Source organism: Cyanistes caeruleus, chromosome 2, assembly GCF_971803275.1.
Source record: "Cyanistes caeruleus chromosome 2, bCyaCae1.hap1.1, whole genome shotgun sequence".
In the NCBI taxonomy this organism is placed as follows: Eukaryota; Metazoa; Chordata; class Aves; order Passeriformes; family Paridae; genus Cyanistes; species Cyanistes caeruleus.
In genome coordinates, this window is record NC_141702.1 from 115,183,081 (window position 1) to 115,209,415 (window position 26,335).

Genomic DNA, 26,335 nt, shown 5'->3' on the forward strand with positions numbered 1-26,335 from the left:
GTTTCACAAGATCCACCACCAGAAATAATATTTTTAAAGTTTTATTTTTTGGGTGCTTTTTCTAGGTAAGAACACCTCATTTCTGTATGAATCAGTCTTGTTTAGGTTTCATGAAGGCATCTGTAAGTATAGCTCAATGACAAATGAACTCTGAATATAATGTCAATTATAGTGGCAAAATGTTGTTGGTCTTAAGTGGCTAAGAGTTCATATTTGCAAAAAGAAAAGGAGACTGAGATGAAGATAAGCCTGCAGGAAGAATGCTTGGTAGTATCTCCTGGACACCTATCCCCTATGGCCTACTGATAAATGAACAAGCTAATGCAAGGCGTTCTCTCTGCACTCTGGCAACCCCATCCCATCAAGGAGCTTTTTTTTGTTTGGGAATTGTGTCCTTGATTGTCACAGCAAATCAAACACCTGTAAAACATGCTGTCTGCTCACTCAGTTACTGCTCATCTTCCTCTGATAAGGACACTTACCAAGTAGTGCTGCTGCCCGCAGCAGTGTCCCAGCTAGCGCCGCTGCCAGCTGCTCTTCCCAACAGGCTCAGCACCTCTCGAGGCACAAAGCAATACAATTAACATATCATATGTGTCTTTTTCCCCCCCTCCCACAATTAAGTTCACCAGGGAAGTGGAATCTCCAGTTAAGACATCAGTTCAGATAATGTAAATACTTTTGCTAGTTCCAGACTCTAGCTCTATACTTGTTATCTATTTCAAGACCCATAAGGTACTGGTGTCTTTATGAACAAAACAGCAAATTAAGTGTTTTGGAAATTTTAGTTTTCAATGTCTAGAATATTTAATATAACAAGAAAATTAAAAAATTTAAATCACATTTAAATATGAGTTTAAATGAGCAATTAAAAAAACCAAAAAAACTCAGAGAAGAGCTACCCATTTGGATATCTGTTAATCGTGACCTAAAACCAGTGCTCACAAAACAAATACCACTAGAAGCTGACTAAAATTCCTGATCTGATCCTATTCAGAGCAAAAGATTTATAGAAGGGATGAGTCTGGCCAAATACACAAAAAATTATCTGTAAACAGAATATGGTATTTCTCCTGCAGTAAAAAACCCAAGCCCCCAAAAAAACCTCAGCAACAATCCCCCCCAAGAAACTTCCCCAAAACCTAACCAACCAAACAAAAACCCCACAAAAAACCAAACCAAACAACAAAAAAAAAGCAGAAGAAAAAATAAAAGCCAAAAAACCAACCAAACAAAAAACCCCAAATTAAAACAGAAAAATAAAACACACCAAAATAATTGTGCCCTTCAAAACTGTACCTTAATCAAAGCCATCTCATCTATTGCTCAGGCTTCTATATACAATCTATCATGTTACCTGTTACCTGCACCTTAATCTATTACTCAAAGGTATGAGGATCTGTGCTGCCTGGACACTGGAGGAAGAATTCAGTAATTGTCTTCTTTGCAACACCAAAACCACCACTACCAATACCCTATTTTTATCATTCTGGGAAGTGGGAGGAAAACATTTTCTGTGCTGACTGTACTAGAACTGCATGTATTCAACTGCAGGGGACACCAATCCTACCAAGATTGAATCAGCACTTCTCTTTAGTGGCTTGAGGACTGGTCACTCTTCATACTTTGGCAAGAAGATGGTGAATTTCTAAGATTACCAGCAGATCACACACCATGTTCTACAAAAACAATAGTAAAGTTTGCAGGACATGACTACAATTATTATAAATCTGTAGGAAAAGCATCAATGAATACCCAGGTTCTAGGTTTTATTCCTTGCTTTGTCATCATCCTGTTAACACCACTGGATTTTCACATTGAAATCAGGGTAAAAGTGTTTAAGTCCTTTTTAAATGCTCTGAGACTAATTGCTGAGGAGTGTAGTGCAAAAATGAAGCAAAATATGCACAGTTAATTAGCTAAGTTTTAACAACAGAGAGAACAGAGTGGGGTAGGACTCTGCTTAAGTAGCCTCTCTGAAGAAAATCACTTTTCTGATAAAAATTCCTTTGTTACATAGGACAGGTCAAAAGACTGAACTCTGCTGATGCACTCAGGAAATGAGGACAAAAAATTCTAACCTTCCATTAGACTTTTGGCCCAGTCAGAAATGTAGTGCCATTGTAGTGGTCACAATGACGTCATTTAAAATAACAATACTGGATTCACAGTGTCCTCATTTATAATACTGTGCTGGATTACCTACCAATAAAATAAAAATAAATGTTGCAAGAAAGCATGAAAGCTCATCCCAGAAAACTGTCATGTCATAAGCCAGAAGGATTTTGTAGGAATCCTGCTCATCCCAGAGTACAGTTACTTACAGCAGAGTTGTGAAATGGTCTTGCAATCTAATTGCAAGACCGTGATAATTTCAGCTCATGACAGATTCACATTTACATACTACATAAAACAATAAGGGTCTAAACAAAGACATGAGACAGCTTTATGCTTGTTTTGAGTGGACAAACACCAATGTCAAACAAGAGCTGAAAAAACTGGGAACCCAAGTCTATTCCTCTGTTAAAATCAACAACAAAACAAGTTTTGATAGTGTTTAAATTGGCAGCAGAGCATGCAGGAAATGGAGTACACAGTAAAAAAACCTTTTTTCTTCTCACAATCATTTCCCTTACAACAAAAATCCATCTCATAAATTCTATGTACCATTGATGACTTATATTTATATTTGATGTATGTGGACACATGGGTCTTGGAGGCAATTTCTGCCTTAGATATGTAGATGACTTCATGAACAGATAGGGAAATACCATAAAAACAAAGCAAGAGCAAGTACCAGCCATCAGCTGGTCAGTCACTCCCAGGCTGTCTTTTGAGTCATCCACATTTCACCAGCTATAGACTAAATTCCCTAAATCCTTACATGGAAGAATCCCATATCTGTGTTTGCTTCTTTAGCAATACATACGTGGGATATGACACTTCACCTGGAAATAAAACTGCACACAATCACTGAAAGATCCCCTCAACTGGCCTTGCACAACTTGAAGGAGACACACAATGGTTTGATATTGGTCAGGGAATAATCTAGAGCAACTCAGACCCATGGCACAGGTGGACACACGTAACCAGTGTTGCAACAGGGCAGGGCAGGGCTCCTCTGCGTCTGGCAGGTCCACGCAGCCCCTGCACAGCCCTGGGGCTGGCACAGCTGCCTCTCCACACCTCTGCACCTCCTTGTTCTGCACGGGGCATGGTAAGATGACAAGACAATGCTTGAAAGCCTTAAGCTTTTAGAGATGCTGTCAGCCTAGTTTCTTAGGCAATATTACCAGAACCAGTTTTCTGATTGCATCTGGATGTCAATAAGCTTTGAGTACTCAAAGCATCGGAAATTGTTGAGATTATTTTTGTCTGATACAAATATCTGATTGATATATGATAAACAAATCCAGTTAGGAATCTGTACCTAACCTGAGGACATTTGTAGCACCTGCAACTTTTATCTTCTGGCAAGGATTAAGGCTTCATAAATTGCACAGTTGATACAGTTTTGTCCTTATCTTCTGATACAAAAATAAAATATATCTGACTAGAATGTCATAATCAGACAAAAAAACATTAATTAAAAAAAAATCACACCAAGACAAAAAGAATAACTATATAGAAACTAAGAGCCTCCTGCAAAAATCCAGCAGCAAGCACAAGAGAGCCCAGTGTGTCTTCTGCTCTATCTTCTTGCCATTACAAAGCTGATGCCATTACTACACTCTTACCTGGAAATTTCTCATGAAGCTGATTCTTCAGTTCTTACTTCTTAAATAAAAAACTTAGCTAGCTAGATCCAGTGATGCCAACAGAACCACTCAGCCAAGCCAAAGGCTATAAAAAAAACACTTTACAAGCTCTAGGTAGAGGCAAAATCTCTTTCCTGGGACATTTCTCTACTGACCTCTTTCAGCAGCGATGTGATCCATAGCCATGTAACCTCTAGAGCAGTGCAAGGCAGATTTCAGTTTACTCTTCCAAGACCTCTGCCAGTCAGGCTGATTTGTTTGCTGAGCTCTGTAATTTGCTGAGAATCAGTGCGGTATTGTCATTGTTTCCACTGGACATGATGAATGGAGCAGGGGCAGCTCTGTGCCATCTGTTCCTCCTCTGTGTCATCACCATGTCGATTCAGACAAGTCATTCTCCTCTACAAACATCTGGAACATTAAGACAACTGGTATTTAACAGACAAATCTCATTATTATTATTATTAGTAAAACTGAACAAAACAGACATAGCTTTAACCTATGTTTAATGATGAAACGTCAGTGTCTGAACAGGAAATTATGAAATGATTTCACACAAAAGTTATTGCTTATTGTTCTTGTAATGAAATTTTTCAGTGCTTCCAGGAGCATGAGATTTATGCAGGCCCAGATGAGGACTTGTAATACTACTCAGCTGGGGGAAAAAAAAAAGAAAGAAAAAAGAAAAAAGTAGCATTTCAAAATACCCCAGTTTTAATCTAACAAGTGGCTCTGTTGTGCAATTCTTACTCATTCAATGAAGCACTCCATTGAATTAGACCCAGTGAGGTCAATAGCCCTACTCATTCAAGTAGTACTTATGCTTCAGAACCTTTTTATTAGCTTTACTAAACTTAGTGACATGACACAGAAGACTATTTGCCTTCCCCATAGCCAATGAACAAGTAATTTCAAGACATGCCACAGACTTAGATTTGTGTGTTAAATGTGACTCCATACATGGGATCTCTGGAGACTTATTTCCTCTTGTCACTGCCTACAGTTTTGTTATTCGCCATTTCAGTTTTGTTATTCGCCATTTCAGTTTTGTTCATCCTATCTCTTAGGGAAGTACAGGCTGAGAGAGAAAAAAACCCAAACAAAACTTCAAAACCTGTGTTTGCCAGTTATGGTAATGAGGTGATAGCTGGGTTGCCTTATAAAAATTCAATATTTTTCATTCAGTTGCTTCATGACCATTTACTATGGTTGAAATTAGTTATTTTTACACTACACTGTTTGACAGATGGAAGAAAACAAAATATTGAATAACCAAAATAGGTATTCACTTTATCTACTTAACTGTAAGCATTCAAACTTTCAAAAGATTTTTGAGGCCAAGTTTTCTTCTGTTTTTACTTGTGAAGAATTTCTTTTGACTGTTGAGAGTTTTGCTTTCCCTATGGCTTGGCACAAATAGTTGCAATTCTGTTTTAAGCAGATTTAACTGCAATTCTTTCTCAATTTCATGCCTCACTGAAGTCAATGGAGCTCTGAAGAGACACCAAGTGTCAGATGGGAGACTAAAAGGGGGAATGAGAATTGAGAAATTCATTCTAGAAATTGTTGCCAAATGCAGGAAGGGCAACTTTACAAAATTATCTCAAGAGTTTTTTTAAATCCATGAGTTCTGACACAGGTGTTTTTTGAAGCTGGTTTAAGACTTATATTTATATTTATCATTTTGATAAATGGATAACAGGATAAAATGTTATTCCTTACTTGAAGTTCTTTGTATTTAAGGTTCAGGGCAGAAGTCTGAAACACCCTGCATTTGTTAGAGAAGCCTTAGGAACATGGTCTGGTATTCCAAAAACACTGCCATTTTTCTGGAGCTACAACTCCAAGAGTTCAGTTCAAAGCTGATACATATACCAGAAAATCAAGTCAATTGAAGATTTCCTAGAGCAGCAGCTTCAGCTCAGTTTCAGTCACAAAATATTTTCCTTAAACCCCCTCAAGCTTATGATTGGAGTCTTTTAACTCTCCTGACAACTCCTGACATACTAGCAAACTAAAGTTTCTTTCCTGTGATGCTTGTTTTTATATTCCATATAATCTCTAACTTTAATATTATGCACAGTAATCTCGTCAGACCTCAGTAAAGAATTGGAGTCAAATGTTACTATTTTCCAGTCTCTACAGTTCTCTTTTGAAATAAATCCTTATTCAAACAGCATATTTCATATAGTTGGAGAAGAGTTGGGCAAGTTGGGCCTTAGAGTACTTTTAGACAGGTGTCATTCCACTATCCAGCCCTACATCCCTTAGCTGGGGAGGCAACTATTGCAGCTACATTCAGCAGCCTATTGCTTGCAGTGGATTTCAAAACAGCCTTTTCTACACAGGACAGAGGTTCTGTGCTGCTTTTTCAACGCTGCTAAGATTTCAAGCCATCAAGTAATCAGGTACAACTTGCTCTGAGAAGCGCATGTCCTTCAGCTCCAGCACTCTCACTGTAGCTAACAGGCACCTGAAACTCTTACCTGGAGCAGCTCCTCTCCTCACCTGCTATGCACTATGCTGGCAAACAGCAGCTGATGTCATAGAGTTACAGCATCATTACAGTCTCTTTGCATAAGATTTCCTTCTCTTCTTTTTATCTGCTAAAAATGGAACAAAGGTGACTCATGACTGAGATAAGCAAAGACTAAATACTCAGCAGTAAAGGCTCTGCTAGGGTTTCCACTGCCTGAGCTGGTTCCCTGCTTCATCCACAGGACAGACGTATTCCTGGTACCTCCTCAGCCCCTTGGACCACGCCACAGCCCTGGGGGGCCTGGCTGGATCCCCCACCCCAGCCTCTTCACACTCCATGCATTCACCGTGGCAAAACTGGTGCTGGTGCAAGGACTTCACCTGGTTGATGGTCCAGAGCTTCAGTTCATCCCCTTTACCATGGGGCCTGGCTGTGGAACTCCTGCCAGTCTGTGCAGGACAGAAGAGCATCACCCCCAGCAGGGTGGGGGAAGGTTTAATAGACTGTTTTCACTGAAAACAGGTGTATAGAGGAAAGGAGTAGAGCAGGGTTTGAGAGCTAGAGAGCAGGAGAAATTCTCCAGAGTGAGGTTTACTATTGTACTTCTGTGAAAGCAATGCAGGAAAAGGCCCTCACTCCTCCCTTCCTTCCCACAGCAACAGCCATGCTTCAAACTGCAACCTTTGCCAGTCCTGGTAGCCAGTTCAGCTCCTAAGATTTCTGGTCCTGATAATGCAGATAGCTCAGCCATGGCCCTTTGGCTGCTCTTCTGTCTCATGCTCATGCAGTGGTGGAACAGATCTGGCAGAATCCAGAATCCCCTTTGTTCATGGGGACCAGTTTCTACAGCCCTGGGAGCCAACTGACATCAACATGAGTGTATAGGACGTGCTATTCCTTGTCATGGAACAAGTTCAGAATTAGGATAGTGTTTTTAGCCTTTTAAAACAGTGTGAAGATTATATCTTTATCACGGGATTCCTGAGGCCAGGAGACACCGTCAATCATTAGATTCAAGATTAGAATAATTAAATTCAACATTAGTACAGTTTTACTCAGGCAGTGTAGCAGTCTTCTAGACCGGAGCCTGGTGTTCTGAGTTTGACTAAAGGATCTCAGTAAAATTCTCTGATGTAACTAGAATTGCTCAACAGTGGAAGATGTAATCCCTTTGCAGCATGTTCAGAATTACCCAGGACCAGATTTTGATCTTTAAGATAAAGGAACAAACATCCACACACAATCATCAGTTCTGTATAAAAACAAAATCTAGAGAGGAAATCAAAAAATCCTATGAGCACTCTTGCAGTGAGTCATGGCCTTCTTAGGAAGACACATGTGTCTGTACAGGGCTTTGCTGACTTCAGGCACTCTGTCCAGATTAAGATTTATACCTGGGTTTATCTAGGACTAGTTTATATTTGCTTATATTCTTACTATTTAATTCACTATCTCACTGAACTTGATAAAAAGCTTAGATGTCAACCCTGACACCAAGCAGAAGTAGTGTCAGAGCAAAGCCACCTTCCACAGGATGCTTAGGGAAATACTTTAATTAACTTCAGGAAGCAATTAAAGATAAATCCCAGATTCCACATACTATAGAACAGCAAGAAAGTCATCCACACATTTGTTCCTTCCTACATTAGTTTAATTAGAACTGTCAGTGGCCTTCACAAGAATTCAAACCACTGCTCACTATTATGACCTTTTGATAACACAGAACACCTTTAATTTTTTTTTAACAAACTAGTCACTCCACCAAAACTTTTCCTACAGACATTCCTGCCTTCCTACAGTTCCATACATACTTTTGACACTTCCAATCAAATCAATACAACTGTTCACAATGTAAAGTTAAGGCTGAAAAGAACTGTTTATAAAATTCACCAAAATTCTTACATTTTATATAACATTCTTCAGATCATGATTATCAAATGTGGTTACAGTTTGGATTCTAAGGAGTTTTCTTTCCAGGATTGTCATGGCCTTCCTAACACCACATGTTATATTTCTGTTGCTCAGCATCACCATCAGTAAAATACATTTTGCAATCTCCTAAAGGTGTGAGACAGGTAATTATTAGTGAGTGAACAAAGCACTAATAAAAAGCAAAGACTTTTGGGTTAACAATAGCTGATGTGGCAACAAAAGTCAGGATACTGCCTCGTTAAGTCTCTCTTCAGACCTCACACCATATATGCCAATGTTTGATCTGTATTTTATTAGATACTGGTGTGTCCCAAATCATTCATCAGAGCTGCAAAAGCTTTCTAGTCAGTTCAAAGCTGGTTCTCTTAACTTGTCTTTACTGGACTCACATTTGAGCTAGATACTGGGAGAAAATTCTCTTCCCGTACTCAGCATTCCAAATGGCACAATATTTTATCAATAATCTAACAGGATCCAATGTTTCTTCCTGTAGATCCAGCTGCTGGAGCAATGGGACTTTGTGAGATCAGCTTTTCTTTTTTTGTTTCCTCCCTTTAAAATGACAGCAGAGGAACAGTTCAGTTCAGTGCTTTTTCTACTTTCATATGGTCCTCCACAGGCACAAAGACAAAATCATGGTATCTTAATGAAACCTGAGATGACAAATAGCTGTGGGAACTAGGCTTCAAAAAAAACAACCAATATAGCGAGACCCACGTTGAACCTGAAGCCTTTGTAATTCTGGCTGTGCAGCATTCTGTAATTTTTATTATCCTCTGAGACCAAGCCTCAGTGTTCCAATAAAATCAAGTTAATAAATTACATTTTTAATTTTCAGCTGACCTTCTACACTTGAATTTTATTTTCAGACCTTAGTTACAGATAAGAAGGAGTTTCACATTATTATTTCTGTTACCCAGGGAATGAATAATCATATTTCATAAATTTTTTCCTATGTTTCCATATTTCTTTTGGGTCAAACCCAAAATTGTTTAGCAAGTTTTTCCTAAACACTTAAACTCATTCTAGTTGACTTTTAAAAAATTTTTACCTTTTCAATTTCTCTCTAGAGGGCAAAGATCCCATAACTGATAGCCCATTTTCATAGTGAGGGACAGAAGTTCAAATTAATTCCCTGCCAGATTCATAACAGAGATTCTAAGCTCCTTTCTGCACCAGGGACTTAAACATACCACCAAATTCTCTGCTTACTTTCACTCTCCACCCCTATAGCCAAATAAAATTTTATTCACGTTCCTTTGGGGAAAATTTTTCAGTGAAACAGATGCAGAAGGGTACAGAAATAAGTAGTAGTTTGGGAAAATAAATTCAGAACTTCCTGAGTCTTTTTTTACCTCAGAGCTTTCCAATTTTTAGCAGTTCATAGCATGGACTTGTTTTTTTTTTTTTTTTCTTTCTCCTTTTTAAATAAATATATTTTAAAATCACTTATAAATCCACAGAATGTGGCCTTCAAACCTTTATGTTCTTTAGCTGAAGATTATTTAGATTTTTTTTTCAAAGTGCACTTCACTGTGATCCATTAATACTGGACTCCAATGAGCCACTGAAATAATACACTGCAAGGTGCAGGCTCTTTGCTGTAGCTGTTCTGGGGCCACTCTCAGCATCCTGAGCTTCCTAACCAGCAGGATTAATGTCAAACAGAGCTCAGTGAGGCACAAGCATCAACCAAAACCTGGAAGAGCACTGTGTGTAGCTGTTCCACCCATTGCAGTCCCTTGCCAGCTGCTGAGTTAGACATCCAAAACTAGAACAAACACTGAGTGCTGCTTTTCCTGGGACACTGCATGGAGCCAAGACATTTACCTAAGCATAGATTTTGTATTCATTGGCTTCTCACTGTTCCCAAGAACCTTCCTACCTACTAAGATGTTATAGACATGAAGAGTCGTTTTCATGATTAGCAAAAATCTGCTAGGCAAAACTGGAGGAATAAAGGACCTTAAGGCTGCTTGGATGAACGAACTTGTGCTGACCTCCAATGGCTGGGAATGTGTATGAAACACAGACCTGCAATTATTTGTGTCCCCTTAGGAGCTCCAGTGCTCTAATTAAAGTAATGTTGACATGACAAGAAGGAAGCATTTTTGAGGTGGATCCAAATGATTTTTAAGGGAGTCCCAGGGTTATTTTTGCTTTGCATGACCATTCTCTTTTGAAAGCATGGTGGATATGTATTACGAAGTGTTTGCAAGAAAAAGAAGTTATTTTCAGTGGGAAGTTGTTTTTTCTGCCTCAGCTGCTCAGAAATTTCACAAGAAATTTGGAAATTTCATTCTTAAAACATTTGTCCATCTTATTTCTTCTTTATAAATAATTTCATAAGGCAGAAAACAAAAAATACATGAACATGAGAAGAATTACTGTCATAATTCCCATGGCTGCTGAGTTCCAATACACTAGAGAAGATCCAGTTACTAGGGCTGCTAAGTCAGGAGAAACACTTGTACTTAAATCACTGTCAGCATGGCAGAAGCTTCCTTTTGATTATTGGAATGGACCCACATGGGCCACCAAAAAGGGTAGGGGGCAAGGGAGAAGCTGACTTCATTCTGACAAGATTTCTTCCTTGTGTTTGTCCCTGAGGCATACTCAGAATTTCTAGAGCTTTACCCTGTGCCCTTTCAAGGAGCCTTATGGGCAGCCTCTCTCATGAGTGAGACTATGTGCTAGAGAGTATCTAAAATAACCCAGTACAACTTCTTTAAGAGTATAGTCAGGAAATTCTGGCTGCAGTGGGAATGAAGAGAATAATTTATTTTTTTTACATTGATATACAGACTTTTTTTCCTTTGTACAGTGAAATGAAGGAGCTGAGCGGCACAGGAATAGGGTTAGAATCCTCACCTATTAATTCAGAGAAGAGAAACAATTAAATAAGAATCACGGGAAATAGAGTTTGTCTATTTAAGTGCAGGAAACCAGCAAATCTCCTGCTGCCACTCTGAGGTGGAAGGATAAATTGTGCAGAGACACCAAATGCTGGACCTAAGTTAATCACATCTGCTTCAGTGGAGAGCAGGTGACAGTGAAACAGGAAGCTCACAGCTGGACAAGCACTTTAAAAGTGACTAAATTTGAGCAGGTACATCTGGGAAGGAGAACAGCAGAATGCCAGATGCATGAATCAAATTGAAATATGCAAGTGAGTAACAGCCAGGAAATGAAAGAACATTGCTTGCCTATGGGAGGAGATTGATTACTTCCAAGTCACAAATTCTAGTATCAGCACTGGGACCTCCATACCAGCATAAATTAGGAATTCTGCAGCTACAACAATGTATTCATTGCTCAAGATGCTGTGTTTAGCTGGGGTAATTAGCACACACAAGTCTGTAGTTTTGTGGGTTTTTTTTTAAACAAAACAAATCAAAAAAAGAAGCAGCAATGCCAGAATATTTCAGTTTCACTGTGGGATATGTCAACTTTAGGCAGATGCATAGCACTGATCTTACAAACTGAAGTGTCTTGCTTTCACTATGTTTTACCACAGGAAAACAAAGGTGTATTAGTTACCCTGAGGTAACAGAAAGGAAGAAAAAAAAAAAAAAGCTCCTTCAGCCCTAATGACAAGTAGTCAGTTTAATTTATTGTAAGATAAGCAGAAATGCTGTGCCTAGATAGGAATACAGCACTGGCCTCACATACCTAGCCAGAGGCAAGCACCTGAAGTGTCACCTTCCCCGTCTGCATTTGTAGTGACATAATCTACACTTGTTAGCTTGCTCTAACAAGCTCATCTGTCTTGAGCAGCAAAGGTAAAACCTCCCTCTTATCTTGGTTTTGGGGTCAAAGGCAAAGCCTGGAGAAGGTTATTAACAGAATCAAACATATTCAGAATTCCTGGAAAACCACTCCATTCTTTTAAAGAAATTGGTTTGGTTTTGTTCCAAAATTTCTCAGAATTTTTCTTTAGCTTCCAGTAAACATAAAGGCCCCATCACCATGTCTGTCAGAGCTGTCTTACCTTTCCCTTGCCATCAACACAAACCAATATTTCAATTCCCACATCCCACTCCAGATTGCTCTGAGAATGAAGTTATTTATGCAGGATAAAAGTTGTACCTTCCTCTGGCATTCAGGATCAGTCCTTCTTCCCCAGAAGCTTCTGGAAGTGAATACCCCCAAAGAGTTGCAGTCAGCAATTTCAAAACCAGGTAATTTAAATTAAAGGGAAAAAATCCAGACTTTATAGATTAAAATGGAGGCAAAGTCATGAAATTCATATTAAATATAACAAAATCAGGACCAGTCTAGACCTTTTTTGTCACAATTTGCTGATGAAGCGAGAGTAAAACCTTACCTAGCAGAAAGGCCAGCTTCTCAAATCCAGCACACGATCTGTCAGACATCATCCCCTGAAACTGTATAATCCTTTTTCTTCCTTTCTTTCAGGGGCCTTGTGCTCAGGTAAGAGGACTCTATTAGCAAGTGGGATGTGAGGGATATTCCTATTCTAATAGTTGCATACACATAGACTGGACTGCCTTTCCAACTGAATTGTCCTTTGAGTTTGGACTCAGACCACAAGATTTACCTCCTGTATATATTGAGAACATTTCTATGCATTAAGAGTATATTGTCACATCAAAGAATAATTTTAAACCTCTGCTAGGGACTGGAGAATTCATAATTAACAAATTTTCCCTATCCAACTCTAAACTTGGAGAGTTACAACCTGAGAGGCAGCATTCAGCTCCCAGTAAGATCTGTAGGGATGGTAACAAGCTGTTCTGCCTCAGCTGGTGTCCATATCCTTCCAGCTCTATCAGTTCAGCATTAGCTGAACCTCATTTCAAACAGAACATTGATCTCCTGTTGAAAACCCGGGATAAATGCATCCCAATCAGAAGCTGTCACAATCTAAGCCAGGTAACTGGGGATGTGAGGGGTGGGAAAGAGCACAGGGATCCACAATAGCAGACACCATCATCAGAAGGAAAGCAATGGTCAAACCCTTGGTGTTTGCAAACCATTTTCAGATCTCTGACACTCCTCCAATCACGGGTGACAAATGTTCATAAAGGTTGTGTGCCACAAAATACAGTAAACAGATCATTAATGCAGTTCAACCAGTACAGCCTTGTGCTCCATTATTTAGCATCATCAGTTATTTGGGTGCCTTTCTTATGGTTCAGACTTGGCCTTTATCTTTTATAACCAGTGGTTGTATTCCCTTGTTGTGATTTCATTGATCTACAAAAGGGTATGTGAAGAACTTAGAGAAAAAAGCCCCAAATTAATTTACACCCATTTAAAATTACATTAGAATTAACAAGTATTAATAAGACCATTTATTTCACTCTAATTTTTATTGAAATTCAATCTGTCTGTGCTCAGAAATGTATAGGGTGTGATTTTCAACAGTGGCTCAGTTTTCTCCTAGCTTTACCTATAGCTGGCCTCAGCAGGGACAAAAACAACCCAAAACAAAACAAACAAACAAAACCCCAAAACAAAACACCCCCCCCCCCAAACAACAACAACAAAAACACCACAAAACAAACAAACAAACCCACAAAAAAAAAAACCCCAGCAGCAACAACAAAACAACAAAAAAAACAAACCAAACAACCAACCAAACAAAAAAAACCCCACAAAAAAGCAAGCCAGGGATCTCTAGAAAATTCCAGTTTGTGCCAGATAAGAACACTGATAAAATTTCCTTTGAAACTGCTGTGTTTTGGAGCTTAATCCTGAGTACAAGCATGCAGCTGTATTGGCTTGTGACAGCAGCAATATGTGAGAACCTCACAAAATCCCTGCCTAAACACGCAGCACCACAGTACCATATCAAGCGCTCTCCTTTGTGTTATTGTCCCTTGAAGAAAGATAACCTGCTCAATCATTACACTGTGGTAAGAGGGAGAGCCAGCATGTCCACTATTTCATCTCTATCTAATAAAAAATGTCTGGAGACAGACAGCAGAGGGAAGTTACCTCTTTTTTATTGGGAATTTAACCTATCTAAATGGTCCCAGGTCCTGGAATAGTTCAAAATAGTCCCAGTTCAAAATAGAAGCCTGGGAGAGTATCTCAGGTGGGAAAGAAGCCATGCTAGTCAGTCCCTCAGCACAAATGGCAATGATATGTGACTAGTCTCATTTATCAAATCGTAAATCTATGCCAGGAAATCTGGGACAAAAACCCAATTATTAAATGTTTCGTTTAATGGTCTGTATGATAGAAAAGGTTTTTAATAAAAGCCAACAGCCTACAAAACATAAAGACATAAGATACCTAATTCAAACTTTACCCTAACCCTAAATATTTAAATTATTATCTTCACTTGTATGTTCTTTACAGGGTAGACCTGAAGGTGTCACACAAGCCCAGGGATGAACAAGTCACCTGTACTGCACTGCCAGACATTTAGAGATCAGCTGTGCATTTGCTCCCCCCAGGCAGGGCATCACTGCTGAATCCATCACCTTTGATGGCACCTGGCTACAAAGTCCCACAGCACAGAATTGCTGCTTGGGAAAAGACACGGAAGTGCTCTGTCCCACCAGTAACACGCTGATGACAGAGCCCTGCCTGTGTCCCAGATGTCTGCAGCGCTCCCAGGACCCATTTCCACAGGGATACATTTCCCTCTTAGTGGGATGGTGCTGAGCCTGCCTTTAAAGTGTGCACAAACACCGGCTGCCCTCGCAGAGAGCACCTGCTCGCTCCTGCCCTGGGACTGGGAACCAAACAGCTTTCTGCACAAGCCAACAGATGGCTGTCTTGCATTTCTTTCCATTAACAACCACATTTGCTACAGAGAAACAACTGTCACTGCTCTCTGGAACCCATTTCCTGCCAGGATTCTACACAGTTTTGTAAAAAAGAAGAAATAAGGAACTCTCTAAACCATTCTACCTTGTATAAGGGGAAAATTTTAACTATGACTTGAGTGCTGCACTGTTTAAGTATGTGACTGCTGTACTAAACATTCCTTTTTTCTTATTACACCTCATCAATTACTATGGCAGATTATTTTTTTAAAATTTTTATTTAAGCCTTTTCAGTCTATCTATATTCAGCAGAATTAAAACAATAAATGCACATGGATATAATCATCATCCAGCACAACTAGGGGAGAATACCTGATCAATACTACCTTGGAAATCAGAAAAATGACCCAGCAGTTCTGCCTGGCCTTCAGAATCTCTAAGTCAGCAGTTATTTATAAAGCCTGGGCAGACTTGGCTGAATACCACAAAAAATAATGAATAATTTTGTCATAAGCACTGTCAGCTCTTTCAGTTATTATTTGTGGCTTATTATTAACAACTGCATATGCGTATCTGCATGACAAATGTTTTTTTGCCCTGAAGATGTTTATGAATCCTAAATACTTCGCAAATAGTCAGTGAATAATTATTCATGTTGGAAAGTAATATTGCAAGTCATTATGGGTTAGATCTTTTTGGTGATTTTCTCATTTTAAGACTCAATTATCTAATCACAGTGTAGAAACAGAAGACTTGAGTAAGCAGACAAATAATTACCAGATTCTTAAAGAACCAGTAGCAGGGGATTAATAAAAAGCCTTTGTAACAATTCCTCTTTTTTCTTAAGTGGGAAAAATTAGAATTTTTGAGCAATTAACACATTCATAGAAAAAAACCTGATCAGTTCAGAAACAGAAGAAAATGAAAAAAAAATAGCTCAGTATTTAATCAAGAAGAAATTTGAACACTTCTAGTCTATAATGAAGTTAAAGATTTACAATAAATCACAATTTTCAGAATGAAATTACAAATCTACACAGAAAAATAGTTTCAAATTCACTATTCTAAGATAAAATCTACCAGCCTGATAAAAATATTTATGGCTCAGCCATTATGAGGACAGAAATGCTGTAATAGGACTAACATATCAAATAAATTATTAACTCCTCTGAACAGATTTTGAAAGAAATTTATACCTCAAAGTTGCCCAGGCAATCATTCTAAACAAATGTGCTTGGCAAAACACCACTGCTAATGTCAAAAGAGAAAGGAAAAGTTAAACTTACCAAATACATTTTCTGCTGTTCCTTACTTCCACACCATTTCTCAGTATACAGTTGCTAGGCTTACAAAACTGGGCTTCCAGAGGAAAGAGAGAAATGATGGTTAAGCAAAAGGTTTATTTTCTGTCTTAACAGAAAAAAAAAAAATCTACAGTTACTTACTCTGGGAGAGTTCACATGGTATCAAATCCTCATCTCACCTTTCCCCCCAGTCTTGGGAAAGGTTCCTTTTTTGACATGGTAGAGGTCAAACATGAACAGGAGTTCAGAATCAGAGGAAGAGACAGATGATGATTTTGTAGAACGTCTTTGTGTGGCATCTCACCGGAGTCCAGCCTCCCAAAGTTGCTGAAGACTGAGGACGATGACGAGCACATTCACATGCTGGTGAAAAGAACAGGCAGAACACCAGGGATGTGACACTGATTACAGTCATGACACTCCTGGAGCCTTTTTGGTTCCATCCACCCTGATTCTTCATCCCACAACAACACTTGGGCCCAGGAGAGTGAATGAGAAACTCACATTTCTTTGGCAAATGCACACAACCTTTTCTTTACTGTGGTGTATTTTTGAAAGCATATACTGCACAGCAGGTTTGTAATCTGCAGCAATCAAAAGACAAGCATTTTTGTGTAGCATTAAAAGGAAAGCAATGGCCAGTTTTTGTTTTGTTTTTTTCTGGAAGAGTATGTAGCCCACATTTATATGACAGCAGAATGTATTAAAGAGCAGTATATCTGTGAAGTGAGCAACCACAGGTAAATTGTTCCTGGCCTAGTACTTGACACAGCTTGCAGTCTAAGGCAAATTTTATGGTTTACACAGTGGGAACTCACCAAGAAAACACCAACACCTTCTCTGCTGAGAACCAAGTTATTTTCAGACTCTCAGCAACCCTTAAAAAATCCATGGTCTCATTATCTTGCATACAGCAGATAGATTATCTTGCATACAATGTGCTCTTTCTCGTAGGATGTTATTTATTTAAACAGATGAGTTTTCCATAGCCAGGATGCTGGGAATTGTTCAGATTCCTGGGTTCTGCTGAAGCTGCACAACTTCTTCATGGACACTCATCTCCATGTGTGGTTGATAGAGGGATTGGCAATGTCTCCTCAGAAGCTGAGTTATCCCCTCAGAAGAACAACCACACCCAGGTCTCCTTAACATACTCCAAGGTTACCTTGGCATCTAGATGAAACTTAAAGTCCTTAGCAGCCAAAAATAGCTTGTGGCATTGGCAGTAGAGAAAAGTAACATCCTGTAGGTGTACTGGAAATGGCACTGTGGAATATTAGTAGGACCCCTATCAATATTGGTACATTTTCATTCTAGTCTTGACATTATCCACATTTCATATTTACAGCTAATGCATTCATAACGGAGCTGTCAAACCTTCTCTTGTTTAATTTGCTTTCACATCACCTTAACTAGAACTTGAGATTCTTCCCTGGAGCCTCCATCCCTTTTACCAAATTCCCTACCACTTCAAAGTACTGTAACTTTGATGTGTCTGAGTGGAAGCTAGTGAGACCTGCTGGCCTGCAAGTGAGCAGACTAGCACTGCATTTCTAGATATGGACTGAACATCCTATAGCAAAGTCTTTAAGACAGTGCTCCTCACACCCAGAGCTCTTGAGTTTCTGCAGTCACTCACAGCTCTGCCCAGGAATAAGCTTTCCTATTAGGAAATTTTTTACAGTTTCTGATGTAGGGGATGCACAGATTGCATTCCTTGACCTCCTCATCATGATTTAGTTGCATCAACATCCCAATGTCACTGGAGATGGTTTAAAAGACACAAAAGGGCCAGCTGTGCTTTGACTTCATGTCTACACACTTATACCTATGCTCATTTTAGGAGTGTTGCTAAGATTAGGTTGCTATGAATAGATTTTTCTCTACATATACTTAACCTTGGCTATTTGAGATTAACAGGCAAACCACAGGAATCTCATTCCTAGATAAAAAAAATGGTCTTGGAAGATTCTCATGGTGCCCACAATCCAGCTGGTCTTCAGCATTACCTAAATGGATGAAGATTGCATAGGTTATCACAGGAACTGTGTAGCACAGGGGCTGTGTGAAAGAGATAATAGCAGCTGCCATAGGAAAGAGGTAACTTAGAGGTGCAGGAAGATCACACAGATCTACATGCAGTTAGGCTAATTTCATAAAACATTTATCCTTCTTTAAATAGGGAAAAAACCATTTTGTATCTCTGCTTTCATACTCTTCAGGAGAGGAAAATACTTATTCTGGAGGAACCACTTAGAGAAGTAACAACACAGCTGGAGAAAACACATCCTGTTTTTCTGAATGGAGTAAGTTCATAAAAATATCTTTAAGCAGGTCATACTTCATGAGATGATACTAATATAAAAAACCCCAAACTTTTCATACACTTAAAAAAAACTGTGAGAAAAATGTATGGAGGGAAAAGAAATCACACGCATGACAAAAAAATTCCAGTATTATCTTGAGGTTGGAGACAATAATCATGACTTCCTTCTTCTTTTTTATTAATATTTGTGTTCTTTTACTATAATGTGCTTACTAATTGCATGTCTTTAAAAATGATAATCAATACCTGTCTTCATCCAGCAATTTACTGGAGAAGTTTATGAATGAACATTCTCAGTTCCCTGACTGAGACAGCAAACTGACAAGGAAAACCACTTAAATCTAGCAGGTGCTGGTGCATATTCAGCCCAAGAGTGGTAAGACTCAAAATTATCTGCACAGAAGTAAAACAAAAATGTTTCCAGAAGATAGAAGTTCCATGGTCCCTAGCACAACCAGCATTCTTTAATCCCTTTTAGAAGAGATCTGATTGAAATTAAATCCGGAGATATCCCCAGCTAGGAACTGAGACACACTGGAAAAGCTTATTCACTCAAATCAACATAAAATCAGCAGTTTCTTGTCTTGTTATAGCTGACTGTGTACTCTGCTTGTTCTAAAGTCAGTGATAAAGTACATGTTGATTACAGTGGAGCAGAGCTGACCAGACATTGGCACTGCCCTTTAGGAAATAACACTCGTATGTAATAAAACAACAAAGAATTAGGACAAAGAAGGTCTAGATTCATCTCACAGCTCTTTCTTAAAGCTGCTGTGAGAGTGAAAAAACCCCAAAAGGCATGCCATCTCTCTGCATCACAGCTGTGAGATCAAAACCAGGGCAAAGAAACTTCCTAGTCTTTCACTTCTTGTCTTAGTCTAAAATAGATAATGAAGATTTATGTCCATCTCTTACTATCTTGAACACCATATTTGTAGAAACACAGAGTGATAAAATAGTTTAGGTTGAAAGGGACCTTAAAGAACATCTAGTTCCAATCCCTTACCATGAGCAGGCACACTTTCCACTAGACTAGCTGGTTCAGAGCTCCATCCAACCTTGCCTTTGTGACTGAAAAACTGTTCTAGTGTCTCAACACCTTTAGAGTAAAGAATTTCTTCTGTATAGCTAACCTATATCTCCCCTTTCAGTTTGAACCCATTACTCCTTGTCCTATCACACTACAGCTCCTGAGGAGTCCCTCTCTGGCTTATTTGTAGATCCCCTTCAGATACTCAAAGGCTGCTCTGGGGTCTCCACACAACTTTCTTAGCCTGTTCATAGCAATGAAATGCTCTTGTGTGCACTGAATCCTATGTGCACAAATCTAAAACTAAATCTAAATCTAAAACTGCTGAGACTGACACCAAGCAAAGGGTTGTTTGAGCTCCTGGGAACAGGGCAGCTTGCTCTGGGAGTCACCTCATCCTGTCCATTTGCACAGACACCCACAATTTAAGCACCTATGAAGCAGAAGCAGCTGAGCTGCCACAGCAGAGGACTTTGAACAGGCTGCTGTTGTTTTCCAAGAAACCAGCTCTGGAATCTGTGCTCTCTGCTGTGGCACTGATGTTTCCTTTGTTACAGGCAGGACATTGCTCATCTCTCTCTCTCCCCAAGTGCAAATGTCTGACAAGTCAATTCTGTGGTTAATGCAAGCTGACAAAAGGAGGTTTATGTACTGCTCAACAATACCACTGCCACTCACTCGACAGAAGATACTTCAAGGGCAGCCTGCTCCTGTGTGACACGACTACTGCTTTGCCAAACAGAACAGATGACTTGCAGTGGTAATGCTGTTTTTTGCTTTGAGTCCCTCAGCTAGACTGCTAACTTCCCTCTTGTGGCAGATGTGCAGATGAATCGCTATCTCAGCCTGCAGTGGTCCAGCTAATTTAAACACAGATGCACTGTGGAGAGTACAGAGCCTGGAGGAAGAGGGAGGGGAAAGCTGGTGTGCTTTGAAGGAAGCACAGCCTGCTAATATCTACAAAAACTGAACAAGAAATAGATAAAACTAAATTAGCGATCTATTAAAAATAAATTAACGGCATCTGCAAATGAAACGAAATCTAAAATAATCACTCTAATAGCAGGGTCTCTGGTGAGAGTTACAGCTTAATTTTTTCATGTATTCGATGAAGGCATCTATTAATTAAAAAATATTTATACAAGGTAGAGGCTTGACAGGAATACTCTGTGCAGCTGTTCTAAAGGGAGCTTCTTCTGTTAATCAGCTATTTTAGAAGAAAATGCCTCTAGTCAAAGCAATGGAGGCAATATTGTACTTCAATAAATCATATTTAATAACTGTGCTTTCTAAATATTATCTGCAGCTAGAATTGGATCAACTAGGCTGCTTTCTATAGGTGATATAATACACTTTCCTTTCCATTGTTTAGTTAACTTGACCTGAAAAGAAATCTTCATCTTATCCTCCTCCTTTTTTACTCCCCTTTTATTGCTATCATCATATTGAATTGTTGAACATCCAAGAACAAAAGAAGATGATCTGATATGTATGAACGCATTGTACAAATGAGGAGGACAAAGCTAAACACACATTCAGTAGCAGGTATGAAAAATATTATCAGTCATTGAGGCAGGGACAAACCAAGACTATGTGTCATTAATGAGGCTATTCAAAGTAATTTTGATGAAGTCATGATTCTATTGTCATCCAGGACTAAGAAGGAATCACTTATCATTTGAAAAAGGTATAGTTAATCATTATGCAGCTCTCTGGGGCACTAACTCTTTCAGGATTTTCTTCTTTGTCTCCCATCTCCCCCTTTTTTCTATTCTTTTTTTTCCCCCCCTCTCATCTTTTCACTGCTATAAAAACAGAGGGGATTAGAAGTTGTCCCTGACAATGTTTCACTGTAAGGTTGTTACTTTTGTCTTTCAGAATTTATTAGTTTGAACTCTGTATGAGGCACCTGTTGGCTGATGAGAATAAATCAACAGGAAGGTCACACATGGATTGGTATTGTACTCTTGCCTTTTAAAGCCTGTTGGGAACTCACTGCTTTGATATATTGGAATAAATGCCGGAAAGAGGGCAAACCAAGCTGTTCAACACTATTTCATTATATGAATTATGAGTGAATTGAGTAGGCTCCTTGAAGAAAAGTTAGGGTTAAAGTCCTGTTGCTCATGTTGTCATGATTAACTCAGGCTAGTGAAGGCAGGAGTCTCAGGTTGTGACACCAGTTCAGTTCACCACCACAGCTTTTGTGACGCTGCACGGAGAGGAGTGAGCACTGTGAAAGGGCACTCAGAGAAATAACCAGGGAAGGTGATGCATGGATGCAGCTTTCCAAAAGTCCTGGTAAAAAGGCCTGGCTTTGCAGTCCATCATGCCTGTAAATCCATGACCACCTCCTGAGCAAAGGAACACAAAATCAATTCCTACTTTGGGATGGGAAGGGAAAGGGATGCCACCGTTGCAAATCTAAAATTTTTTCTCACCTTGCAGCCAGCTGCACAGGCACTCACTGCCCCATCCCAAGAAGGTGCATGAAAAGAGAATTCAGGACTGAGAAGGCCATAAAAAGGGAGCAAGGGCTGTTGTGCTCCAGTCCTAAATCTTGCTTATACATTTTGATTAAACATAACTAAGTATCTTGGACTTTTCTCATTTTCTCAAATGCCCAGAAAAAGTATTCCTCCTTCCTTTCTTCTGTATGACCTCCATAATCTTGATATTTTTAAAAGTTAGATTTTTTTGTATTATTAACGATACACAATATTTTGCATCTCTGGACAGTTATATCTCCTTTTCCTTTCATTACTAAAATATACATTTAGACATTTATCTATGGGGTTTTTAAAATCAGATTGGGTGTTTGATGAAATATTTGTTCTTCTTACACTGTTTTTTTCAGCCATCCCTGCCAATGCCAAAGTCAAAGCACAGCCAGAACATCTTTTCATGTGTTAAGTGAAATCATAAAGAGTTGGAAGTTAAATTCATTCTTTTCAAAGCTCATAACAAAGCTTCTACTGGTTTTAGTGAATATTACAGTTTTCCAGGTTATTTCAATACATGAAGAGACAAATGTTACAATGCACTCTACTGTAATTTTATATAACTTTTAGGAACATTCAAATTACAGGTAGTAATAAAAATCAGGCAAAACCCCCTCCATTTCTGATCCAGGATGACAGTTTCAAATGTTGGTAAATCAGATTACTTTTTCCATAAAATCACCAATATTCCAATTCCAGTTTTACAGATGCCATATGTAATAGCATGGTAGAAATACATATTTTTCTGCTTCAAGAGATTACTCTAGTAATAATCAAGAACTCCCAAACCTTTACATTTGCCCATCATTAAGATGCAGCATAAATTGGCCTATTCCCCAGGCACTTAATCCAGCAATAAATTCTGATGATACTGGCACATTAAGCATCAAAGAAAAATAGATAATAGGAAAAAAAAATGAATCATCATTCTAAGTGTTAGTGAACTGGCACTATTCATGTTTTGTTTTTTTTTCAGTTCCATTGATGCTTGCCATGCTGCATACAACATGCAGTGCCAGCTCAGCAGCTCATGTAATTTGTCATTTTTCTGACAAAGTTAATGGATCTGTGTATGTTTTCTCCCCAGGTGAGAATGTGACCCAACATTTAGACATGACAATGCCTTGATAAACTTGCAGTTTAAAGAGGATGGTGGCATGACAGGCAAAAGCCTCATTGGGAAGGCAGAAACAAAGACAACTGTAGTCTGTCAGCACAGGTGAAAGAAGAGGGGCTGAGGAACAGAATAATGGTGATAAGTAGCAGAATTTTATTTCACTACCTAGAGAAGATCTGAGGGGTTTTGCTGGCCATTTTACAATTCTTTCACTTGACTTGTTTACTGATGGAAACGTTTGCCAAGAAACTTTGGAAAAATAGTGACATATGAACAATCTGTTGCGGCATATTGTAGTGGTGGTGTTTGTGCTGCTATAGTTACTAAGATTTTAGCATTTTTTCTAATTTGTCATGAAAAAACTGGAATTTGGCATGGGGTTTTTGGGTACCTCCATGTTCAAATCAGATGGTTTTCATATTTTTTGTTACATTTCTTATGTGAAGTAAAGCCTGGAGATATGCTGCGTCAAGGAAAAGGAAAAAGCATGCTCAGATGAGGAAATAAACAGAAGGTGGGGAAAGAGCAATATGAAGAGAACAGGTGCAATCTTCTTTTCAAGGTGAGAAGAGTATTTACAGGATACTCACAGGTCTTATGTAACTGCAAAATGAATCAGGTTATGCCAAAAATCCCTTGTGATTTTTTACTCTCATTTGATTTTTGATCTGACACTAACACTGTAAGGTTGGTTTTCACTGCATGATAAGCTTAGAGCAGAACCTCATGTTCAAGTAGTTGAAGTTCCACATGGCCCTGCTGTGGTGGGACACAGAACCACCCACCTGAAATGTGGTGGTACAGGCAAACATCTATTAGAAAGAAATCTAGAGAGGAACTGAAGAACAGGGAAAGAGCAAAAAGGGAGCAAAATGCAACAAAATTGTTGATGACTAATCAAACAATAAGAGGAGAAAATACCATATAAACATTAGTCATGAGGGAAGCTGGGAAGTGAAAAGTGGGGTCAAAATACTGGTGTACAGTATTCCATTTGGGAACCCTCCCATCACATCCTAGTGCTCTGTATCCAGGTATTTCCCATTGCAGCTGAGTGCACATGAAATACTAATTTTCTGTCAGAAGAAGAATACTCTGCCTCCCTCTCCCCAAACCACAGCCCACACAGAAGTTCCTACGCTCCTGCCAGGCATCATCCTAAACACACAGAAAATCTTACCTGACACATGTTAGATTAATGTGGCATTTAGCCAGTGTTATTGAAGTTTTCACTGCTTGAACTTCATGTCTTATCACAGTTCTGCAACAATTTTCTTGACACTTTGAACTTTCCAGAGGTCTTTCTGAGGGAGAAGGAGGCTGAAAGTACAGTATTACAGTGCTGTTAATGAACCTATTGGCAATCACGCTTGCTCTGTACATCTTGGGGAAGACAATATATAGATAATTCTGTTTGCTTTTAGCATTTTGCCTTTCAAAGTAGTTTAGCAGGTGGATGCATAGAAAAGTTGATTATAGCAGCCTCAAAAAAAACTGGAAAGTTATTCAGCGTATGTTTAACCAGCAGAATTGATTAAATAAGGAAAATACAGCAAGAGGTTTGGTGTGATTAAGTGGGATTAGACATGCACATGTATCATGAGATACAACCTATCAACATTTGTATGGAAAGAATAATATCCTGTATTACATTACCTGAAATACATACTCATATCCATATATAGAGACATCAATGAATGTATTAGAAACAATTATGAGCCAAAAGAACAATGGCTAGCCTAGAACTCTCTGAAGATTATTGGAAAGAAAATTCCCCTCTGGGAAGTTTATTCCACAATATATCTTCTAATCTACCCTTCAGAAGCTCACAGCAGCCACAGTTGTGTACTGGATACCTACTTATGGCCCTCCAGTCCTATCCTGCAACATGACTCCTGTGTTCTGATGCTCTTCCCATCAGTCCCCGTCCTGCTGTCTCATACCATGAAACACAAATTACCCATAAAAATGATAATTCTCTTATTAGTTTTAAAGGTCAAATCAAATGATGTGGAAAATATGTGGTGGTGTGACATATAATTTGCATAATTGCCACAAAAAACACTGCGCTAAAGCTGTGTGAAAAAATAATAAATAAAATAAATCAAGCTCCACTCTGAGGAAAAGAGAATCAGCCAGATTTGTGGTGAGAGAAAATGGAGACTGCAGCACCAGCATACAAATACCTGCAACCCAAAAAACCCCACCACATTTAGGCCTGAATTTACTCACCACTTCCCCTTATCCCTTTCCCCCAAATATACACACATGCACTCTGATAAAGGGAAAATTAGATCTTTCCCGCCAATCCTGGATTTTAAACTAATTTGTTTCTAGGTGTGGAATGTAATTTCCAAAGTCTTTATATAGCACACTACACTTGAGTGAGGAGGGGACACAAAGATGACACTGCCAGTCCTACCTGAGGTCCCAGAAGGGCCAGCACACGAGAACTAATGAGGTGTGAGCAGAGTCAGTGCTGGGGCCCTTTGCAGAACTTGCTTTTCCCTTGCCCAGGCTCTCAAATCAAGCAGGTAAAGATCTTCTTTTGGCTTTTGGATGAAGGTGTTGTCAGCACTGCCCTTCTCTTCTGAGGCTTGCCATAGTTTGTGGATCCTGCCTGATCCTGCCTCTCCTCATGTGGAGAATTCATGTGGAAATAAGCAGGAGCTTTGATGCATGGGGTGCAAGACCTCAGATCCCAGTGGATCTCACAAAACCCAAAGCAACTGCCCATGTGCCTGTGTAGGCAGGAGTGGAACTTCGCTTGTAGCTTAATTAATGACTTCCTAAAAGTGCTCACTCACAGGAAACAGACTCTGGATCAATATAGTCTGAATCCATTAAAAATCATACCCCAAACACCACACTTCAAACAAAACCTGAGCTGTTTAAAAGCAAGCTTGGATTTATCCTAATGCCCTGATGCTGCCTGGCTATGGCCTGCTATGGCTGGGCTTGGCTTATGATTTTAGAGTTATTTTACATAGGAATTAAACAATTCAAAAAATTGGCAACAAGCTTGACATCTGCCCATTTTTCTGAAATCTTAGGGTGCAACCCTCTCCTCTTCCTCCCTAGCACACCAGTCATTAAATCAGATTTCTGCTCAGTGCATCTGGTAGCTGACACAACGGTATTTATT

General features: G+C 39.1%; 1 protein-coding gene across 2 annotated transcripts in view; it reads right to left on the reverse strand.

The window, feature by feature from the left end:
* SPTLC3 (serine palmitoyltransferase long chain base subunit 3) overlaps window positions 1–26,335 on the reverse strand; it is a 153,993-nt gene that overhangs the window by 80,747 nt on the left and 46,911 nt on the right. Inside the window, exons 5-9 of one of the 2 annotated variants that reach the window (XM_086872596.1) lie at window positions 24,371–24,510; window positions 16,358–16,579; window positions 16,199–16,271; window positions 6,267–6,364; window positions 483–4,169 (exon numbers count right to left, since the gene is read on the reverse strand). The gene's annotated coding sequence lies outside the window, so the exon portion shown is untranslated. Of the gene's footprint in view, window positions 1–482; window positions 4,170–6,266; window positions 6,365–16,198; window positions 16,272–16,357; window positions 16,580–24,370; window positions 24,511–26,335 lie in introns of those variants that run through there. The other variant, XM_023923175.2, reaches the window with a different exon arrangement.